Source organism: Manihot esculenta, chromosome 16 (assembly GCF_001659605.2).
Source record: "Manihot esculenta cultivar AM560-2 chromosome 16, M.esculenta_v8, whole genome shotgun sequence".
Lineage (NCBI taxonomy): Eukaryota > Viridiplantae > Streptophyta > Magnoliopsida > Malpighiales > Euphorbiaceae > Manihot > Manihot esculenta.
Genome location: NC_035176.2, coordinates 19,794,112 through 19,803,688, shown reverse-complemented (window position 1 = coordinate 19,803,688; position 9,577 = coordinate 19,794,112). Strand labels below are relative to the sequence as shown.

General features: G+C 32.0%; 1 long non-coding RNA gene across 1 annotated transcript; it reads right to left on the bottom strand.

The window, feature by feature from the left end:
* Positions 1–6,320: 6,320 nt before the first annotated feature.
* LOC110608186 lies at positions 6,321–7,750 on the bottom strand. Its single transcript, XR_002486834.2, has 4 exons — positions 7,633–7,750; positions 7,441–7,533; positions 6,453–6,555; positions 6,321–6,359 (listed from the first exon to the last, which is right to left on the bottom strand). It is a non-coding gene; the product is annotated as an uncharacterized LOC110608186 (long non-coding RNA).
* Positions 7,751–9,577: the final 1,827 nt, after the last annotated feature.

Here is a 9,577-nt window from a genome sequence, read left to right as displayed (position 1 = left end):
TACATGATACAGAACGACTCAACAATCCTGTAAAACTCTGTAGGCTTAACTACTGCTACTCAGATATGTCAATCTGAAATGGCCCTCAGGGCCTATACCAAGGATTACCATCTGCTGTGGCTCAAGGGATTGAAACCCTTTTTAATCTGTAACACATCCCACTGGTATCTCATCCAAGCCATACATTAAGCCTAACTCACACATTTCTCATCAAGAAACGTAAAACAGGATTCATGTACAAGGGATTAATCATACATCACACTGTAGCAATGACACTAGGGAAAGCATAAGTCTATCCAGTATATGACAGTACATATCTATACATTATAATACAACTAATCTTTTAATTACATCATGTCCACTATGCTATTACAAACATACATTCATGCATAACTTTCCTCTGTACTCTTGCTGACTTTGACTTCCCATAGCTATCTCAGAACCTGCAAAACTAAGGTTAAGGGAGTGGGATGAGCTCTAGAGCCCAGTGAGGAGGAACAATAAAAATAGTTCATTCATTACATGCTCTCATGAAATGCATCACATCACAAACATATCATCTCAAGGATGAATTTGTCACCAATAACCCTCAACTACATGTTATAATAATGCCAACTGTGCCAAGGAGACTATGTCATCACCTGGTCTACACTTATCTCTCTGATATCATAACATGACCAACTGTGCCAAGGAGACGAGGTCTCACCTGGTCTACACTTAACTCTGATCTCACAGCCTAGCTGTCTCACTCATAGTACCAGGAGCGACCTGGACTATCTAGGGGCGACCTGGTATGGCTCTCTCATGCCATAACTCTGTATCTGCTCTCTGTCAAGGGCTAAGGATCATCCAACATTCATCCACAGGAACAACAACATATGCAATGCATCATATTCGTGAATTCTAATGCAACACAACCTAATACATAACATAGCGGTTTATGATGCATGGATCATGCTAGAATCGTGTCATTTCTCAAGATAAAATATTGAGTTTAGTTCCACTCACCTGTAGCCTCTGCTTGGCTAACTCTGGGCTACATCTAACTCTGACGCAGCTACTACTGTTAAACTCTTCGGTTCCTCGAGTCCAATCCTACAATGGAGGACGCAAATGAGGCACCACACATACTCTAGTCAATTGATAAAACAACTCCCTAAAACCCTTCTAGACCACCTCAAAACATGCATGCAAAACAAGCAAAGGAAAGCTGGACAGGGCACCTTCGGCAGCACCTTCGGCGGCCGAATGTCTCCTCCAGAGACGAAAGTCTGGCATGTTCGGCGGCCGAATCCTCCTTCGGCTGCCGAACCTGAGTTCATCCAAAACTCAGCCCCGACGGTAACCTCCCTCCTTCATCCACTTCTAACTCTCAAACATGCATAACTCCTCCCTCAACTCACATATACTTCAGTATATGCTTCAAGGGGTCTAAAACTACCTAACAACCCCAACACAAATAACAAACATACACATAATCATGCTTACACCATTAAAACATCAAAAACTAAACTCGAAACCCTATATATGCAACTCTACCCTTAACCTCTTTAAAAGCTTTATAAATCAGTAAAAGAAGTTCAAAACCTTCCCTTACCTTCTGAAATCAGAAGAGGTACAACCTGAGAGCTGATCTATGGACCAACACCTCTTCAAACGCTCCAAACCACCAAACCTCTCCTTTTGACCCAAAACCTTCAAAATCACTAGAAAGACACCAAACCTATGCATGGGGTGATAAAACCCTGCAGATGAGTCATGAGAGACGTGGCCAAATCCTCTGTCTATCCTTTGGAAGCAACACCTGGCCATTTCACCGACGGAGGAGTGCACAATAGCTGGCTGGCCACCTCAACTTCGGCTGCCGAATCGCATGCAAAACCATGCAACATTCGGGGGCCGAACTTGAACTTCGGGGGCCGAACATTGGGCACTTTCGGCGGTCGAACTTTACCTTCGGTGGCCGAACATGCCAAAATGCCTCCTTGGCCTTTTCTCTCAAAACTCAATCCTTTTCCATTCTAAACTTTTAAAACACTTGAAAATATTTTAGAAAACTTTCTCTTACCCTTCTAGAGACCTCTGACATCCTCACATTCCACCAGACGGTAGGAATTCCGATGTCTGAATCTAGCCGGGTATTACATCTTTTTTCTCCTTTTCTTTCTCCATCTTCCCTCTTTGCATTAGTCTTGCCAACCTGTTATTCAAATCCCAATAATAGTATGAAGGGATGAAACTTTGGCGCATCAACTCTTCATCTCAGACTTGAGGCCCATTAGAATTTATAGTTCTTTGAGGCATTCTTGTAGAAATGGAAGCCTGTGAGACTTTCAAACTCTCCATAGTTTTAGTCAACCTCTCAATAGTCCTATAGAGCCTTCTAAACTCACCACCAACTGACTTCTTGAAGAGCTTATAATTACTAGCCTTGTTCAGTTCACTTTTATCATCATTATCTACCATATTCTTGTTTTTACTCATCATGCCTTATATCAATAAAGAACAAAGAGAACTAACAAATATGGTGTTAGAAAGAAAACACTCAAGTCTTTGCACTCTTGCCACTCTTTTGTTGATTCTTCAAATGCACTTCAGAAACTAAGGTAAACTAACTAATGATAAAGTGTGTTTAAAGAAACAAAGAAGAAAACCTAAAGAAAGAAGGAAGCACACAAAAACTAGAAAGAAGACACTGACAATTTGAAAAGTAACACGCAAACAATATTTTATACTACTTGAAAATTATCACCTAGAGTATAAATACAAGCAAAAACAAGTTTAAACCAAAAACAGAAACTTAGAATTCAAATAGAAACAAATATGGACAAAAAGTTTGAATTTAATTTACTTTAAAGCAAATTAAATATAGATCTATTTAAATCTATCCTAAAAGGCATGTATCAAAACCCCACAAATAGAATCAAATAATAAATAAATAAATTTCACTCAACTTCAACATTATGGATGAATTTTCTGGTCTTAAAAGAAGAATTTGATATCAAATCAATTTATGTGCAATTGTCTTAAATGAACACTTTAGTAAAATATGCAAAATTTCTTTTGTTTTCCAATCTGAATTCAAAGTAATTCAAATTTCAAAATTAATTCCTATAATTTTGGCCAACAATAAGGGAAAAATTTAAGGCAGCAAATCAATATCTTAAATTTCGGCCAAGAGAAAATTAGAAAGAATATCTCACAAATTTTGGCCAAACATCAAGAATTAAGGCAATGAAAATTTCGACCAAACAAATTGGGAAATAAGGGCCAAACAGATATAATGGCCAAACAGAAAATTATGTCAATTGAGAAGATTTTCGGCCAAATTAAAAAATAAAACAGAATAGATTTAAAAAAAACTTAAATTAATCAAAAGAAGCAGCAATGGTCATAGAAAATCCTAACCAAATTCTCCAAGGAAGAGGAAAGAAGAAAACTCAAAAACCCTAGAACCTGAGATAAATCAAAATTTACCTCACTTTGACTTTAATACCAACTGATGTGGAACCCTATAGCACAAGCCTCAAACTCACATGCACAAGTAGATATGAAATCCAATGATTTATAAACCCACCTCCTGTAGCACCCTATACTTAAAGAAGCTGAAATACCAATGATCGAAGTATTTAGATGAGAATCTGACAATGTCACAATGAATAGTTGATAAGTTAGCCAAGATTCTTGATGCAATTTATGAAAGCAAATTCTAGCTCTCACTCAAAGTAATACACACCAAATGCATGAAGAAGAATTTTGAAAATTTTGATTCAAAGCTCTGTGTTCCTTATCATTTTATAGTAAGGAGAACATTAAAACCCTAAGACACTCTTCTTAAGCTTGTTAAACCACACACAAGGCCTAAACCCAATCACACACTAAAATAACACATCAAACTTATAAGTATTAAAATATAAGCAAAAATATAGTCCAGCACTCTAAAACTTAAAAAATAAAATATGGTCAGAATACAAACCCAAACAAAGCCAAAAAATAAAGCAAGTGTTTAAATAATAAAATATAGCAAGCCCATCATAACAAAGCTGAATCTTCACAAAAGTCTTTCTTGATCTTCACTTTAGGTTTCCCTTTGTGTAGCTTTGGCCCAGGGAGCCTAGATTGCAAATGTTACACCAAATCTGCTCCATATGAATTGAAGCATGCTTCAAGTGTATTTGGATTATATGAATATGATTTTGAATTCCTTTTAGACCCATTTGAATGATATAAAGTTGCTCCACACTGTTGTTGAAAATTTGCCCTATTAGATCCATATCATACCCGAATTCCAGTTTTACAAACACCAAATTCTCAACCCAAACAACCTACGTAGCTATGAAAAATGGCAAATATTACTGATGCCAACTCCTCTACAATCAATACCAATAAATAAAATGATGAAACCCTCAATCTGCAAAACTTTGATAATCTAGGCATGGTCCTTGTCATTGTGCCATTGGATGGATTAAATTTCTTAACCTGGAGTAGATCAATGGTTATAACCTTGAAAGCAAAAGATATACTGGGATTCATAAATGGAAAATACAAGATACCTTATGTGGATTCAGTACAATATGAAAAATGGCTCAAGGTGGATAGCATGGTCACCTCTTGGATCCTTAACTCCCTCTCCAAGGATCTTGCTGAAGCCTTCTTGTATGCTACATCTGCAATAAAGCTATGAGAGGAGATCAATGAGAGGTTTGAAGAGACAAATGGGCCATTCCTTTATCAACTTAAGAGAGAGATAAGTTCCTTCATTCAATTAAACATGTCACTAATAGTGTATTTCACAAAATTTAAGAAACTGTGGAATGAATTATCATGCTTAAGGCCCACTACAACATTATCCATATCTTGTCACAAAATAAATTGTAGCTAAAAATAGAATTTTGGTGGCTAGATGCTTTTGCCACAACATATTTTTCCCGTGACATGCCGTAGCTAGAAGTGGCGTAACTAAAGTTTAGTTACAGGATTTACCTGTGTTGTGGCTAAAATAAATATTTATAGTCACACTTTTTATTTAAATGAAGCAAAAATATTGACATTAAAAATAAATATTGTGGCTAGTTATTAGCCACGAGAATAAAATATTTGTAACCATATTTTCTTTTTGCCACAGCAACTTTTTTTTGTAAGTGATTTTGCTCTGATTATGTTACAAAAATAATAATGTGGCAATTTAAACTTATGTATAGTTACAAATTTAATTTTATGGCTAACATATCTAAATTTAGCCATAAACTTAATTGTATGACAAAAAATATTTACTATTAGTCACATTTAAATAATTATAAGGCAAGAATAAAATTTATAGCCACAAAAATAAGAAAGTGACAAGTTTTAGTATAATTGTTACACTTAATTTTATTTTATAACTATTGAATAAAGCCACAAAATTATTAAATTAGAAGCTATTCTAAATATAGTACATACGGCTACTATTAATTATTTGTAGCTAAAATGTAATATTTATTTAATTTATTATTATTTAATGAGATTATATTATAATTTACTATTACATATGTTATTTATCTATTAATAATTTTGGTAAAATTTATAATAGAATATAAAATTTATGTAAAAAATTTAGCTAAAATTTAAATTTATAAAATAATTATATATTAATATTAAGACTCAATCAGAATGACAATTATAAAATAACAATAAATTTAATCCAAAATAACTAATATCCAAAATAAACTAATTTAAGTCATAAAGCAATCACACTAAAAATACTTGAAATTATAATACTATACTAACACTAATATTAATATCTAAATTTTCTAAAAGTAGTATTATAAGGCTGCTGGCTGCTTCAAAATCCAAAACTTCAAATATACTGCAAATCATCATCCAATTTCATCATCTTGGGAATTCTCCATAGGCTGTATAAAATTTTATTTGAAAATATTAATAACAAAATTATATAAAATAGATAAGGTTCATACTAGTTATATAGCTTACAAAAATTCTTATATTAGAAAAAAAATGAGACTTAGTTTTTAATCACTTACTGATGCAATATTATTATTTTTCTCCAAAAGCATCTTGAATTTCTGCTTCCATATTCTATTCATCTCTGAAAGTTTCTCATCCATTTGCTTCTTAACATCATTTACTTGTTCACTTGCTTCTTTTTGAATTTGTTGGACACGCTCGTTTGCTTCTCTTCTTGAAGTATCAAGTTGTCTAAGTAGTTCTATCTTTGTAGGTTTAGCACCAAAATATTCCGTGACATTTTTTCTAGGACCATAAGCACGTACATAACCATTTTTTTCTGGCCCAAGTACATCAGCATCATCCAGTGAAATTTGTCCTTCTTCTCGTTCTTTCTTTAGTTGCTGAAACTTTTCCTATAGAGATATTTATATTTATTGATATTAAAAAAATCAAAATATAGCATAAAATACATAACAAATAAATAAAACATATGTAAAAAGTATTACAATGGCTTCTTGTGATATTGGATCAATTTCTTTGCCTTGCTTTCTCTTTCTGGATTCAAGAAAAAGCTCTAAGCGAGAAGGTGTTTTTTCTTTTTTTTTTCTTCTGTTCAAATAAATATAACAATTAGTATTAGTTTATCATAGATCTATATCAATAAAAATTTGAGTTCAAGCAAAACCAAACTTTCCGTAAAAGAGTCAATTGACTTAACTACAAATATGCTGCAGATAAACAAAACTTGTATAAAAGAGCTAACATTTTTACAACTAATGATATCAATTCAAGCGTTAAAATTCATAATATTGTTGATTATTATTTACTCTACAAGTTTGGATGCTCATAGGGTTGACCAATCATAATTCATTCCTATATTTAGAATATTAAACATGGTCAAATTCCACCATTAAATGAGTGAGTTATTAATGGTGTTTGTTGTCTAATCTAATACTACTAAAAATTTGCCATGTTTAACTTTAATGAGCATAAAGAAAAAGGGGATTTGTTTTGATGTGGGAAATGAAGGTTAATAATGGCAGTCTGAGTCTAATTAGGCATTTATAGAAAAAATAGTAAATGACATATCAAAAAGTTCTAACAATCATATGAACTTCAAAAGGCATTATTATTATTATTTTTTTTTTATAAAAATAGCTTTTATTAGAACTTTGAGAGTTATAGCAGAATACAAAGAATAACAACAAGCAGCTAGCTTATACCATTACAGGTTGACCAGTTCTTGATTGTTGAGCTACTAAAAAGAATTTAGATTAAGGAATAAAGAAAGCTAGGCACATCTTAAACCAAACAAAAGATCCATAAAACATCAAATCATAAACTTTCTCAAGCTCTAAACTAGAATTATCAAATACTATTTTGTTTCTTTCTAACCATAGTCCACAAAACGACAGCAGTAAAAAGCGATTATTTATGTATCATTTAATTAATAAAAAACACTAGAATACTAATAAAATAAAAACAAACTCATACCATATGATCTCTCAGCCGAGCAAAGCTTTTTGTCCCCGTGTATGGCGGCATAGAACGCTTGCATCTATTTGTCTTATTTTTGTTGCTTCTCTCCTAAAGAAAAACAATGAAAAATTTTCAGAATTTATGTTAGCTAACAGAAACTGAATTCATATAAAATAAATTATTAAATTTTACCCGAATTTTTAATACCTGAAATGCATTTTCTGTCCAAAGATTAACCAAATACTTCCAATCTTTTACATCCATATCCTTAGGCTTGTTTCGGAGACGAAGTGAATAAGTTGCCTTTGAATCAAAGTACTTCTTCTTCAACTTATGCCCATAATACCTATATAATGCATTCATATTACCGAAAATTGCTCCCTTTCTTGCATCAGAATACTCAAAAGTGAACTTTTCCTTTTAGCAAAGAAGTAAGAAACAAAGATTATGATACTTAATAGAACTAAAAAAATTATAATAATTTTATAATGGATGTAATTTAATATAAATTTTTGTACCAATATGGTAGACCACATATGGTCGAGCTTATCATCGGCAATCTTGTTCCATTGTTTCACTTGCAATAGACAACACGACACACTTCTAATAGTTTGTCCTAAAAACCAAACAAATGCAGTAGCATTATCACCAATGGCTTGATCATCTTCATCAAATTCTACTGGCAATTTTTGCCCATTCTCCAATTGTGTGATTTTCAAGCATCGTGTTGGTCCTCTAGTTTTTCTTTTAATTGTATTGGAACCTATTTCAAAACAAAAGTAAAACAATAATCATATAATAACAAGAATTTCTGTACATAGAACAAGTAAACATAATCAATTGTTTAAATAAAATTAAATGAGTAAACCTGTTGCTGCAGTTGCATTTGGATTTTGAAGTTGATTAGAAGTGTGATCAACGGTAACTGCGGGTAGCTCGTCACCAAGTCCATTTGGTAAAATATCATAATTTCGAAATAGAGTGTATATATCAATGGGTTTTGAAGGGAACTTCTTATAACTATCCATCATATTTTTCACGTCTGTATCATCTTTAACCTCTATCAATGCATCAAGATCACTAAGAGCTTTATCAGCCTTCAAGTAATAAAATTTATCTCCTTTTATAACATCAAATCCACAATCCTTTTTCAAGTCATCCAATATATCAAAAAATGAGATGAAATCAACATCAAAATTAGGTTTCTCCATGAACCTACCATTTTCATATATTCTATTTGGTGAAAATATAAAATGGCCTTCATAATGATACCTCATTGTCTTCTGACTAGTATTCCCTAAAAAAAAATTGAATTTAGCCATCTAATTATTTACGAAAACAACTTAAAATTTATAAATCACATAAATATTATTTACCTTGAAAATTTGAAGCCTAATTTTGGTGTAACTCTTGAGTTTCTTGAAAGTTCTGGTTAACATTATTTTCAGTCTCATTTTCCAAGTTAATATTGATGGAATTCCCTTTCCGCAACTTGCATCGTCGAGCCATGATGTTTGCTTCTGCTTCATGGAAAAAATTGAATATTACACATAGAGGATAAATTAATATAAAAATAGTGAATCAAAGCTTTTTAACAGATGAAAAATGAATGAAAAGTAAATATCAGATGCCTTTCACGTATTTAACCTAGAACAATTACAATGAAACATTAATTTTAAGGCTTTTGTAATTTTAAACGTACCTGATTGGATTTGATAGTGGGAGCTTCTCCTTTTGATAGTGGACAGAAATTGAAAACTGAATGAATCATGAGTGAGAATGAAAATTTATATAGAATTCATAGCGGTAGCAGTAGTGGCTATAGGGAGGGAATTTTTAATTTTAAGGTTTTCATTCCCCCAAGCCAAAAATATATATATTAGCAAGCTTATTATTATATTGCCGCCACTAATTGATAGGGTTCCCTTTATTAATTAATATAATATTATTTATTTTTACTTTTTTGTAATTAAAATATTTTATAATTTTAATTAAATAAGCAAAATAAAATAATTTTAATTTGTTTAAGCAGATTCAAAATCAACGCTATAAATGTTTTTTTAAAAGAAAAAAATCATGACCACATCTTTGTAGAGCTGTATTTTTAACATCAAAATAAATTTATTTTCAAAAAAAAAACTTCAAAATTAAT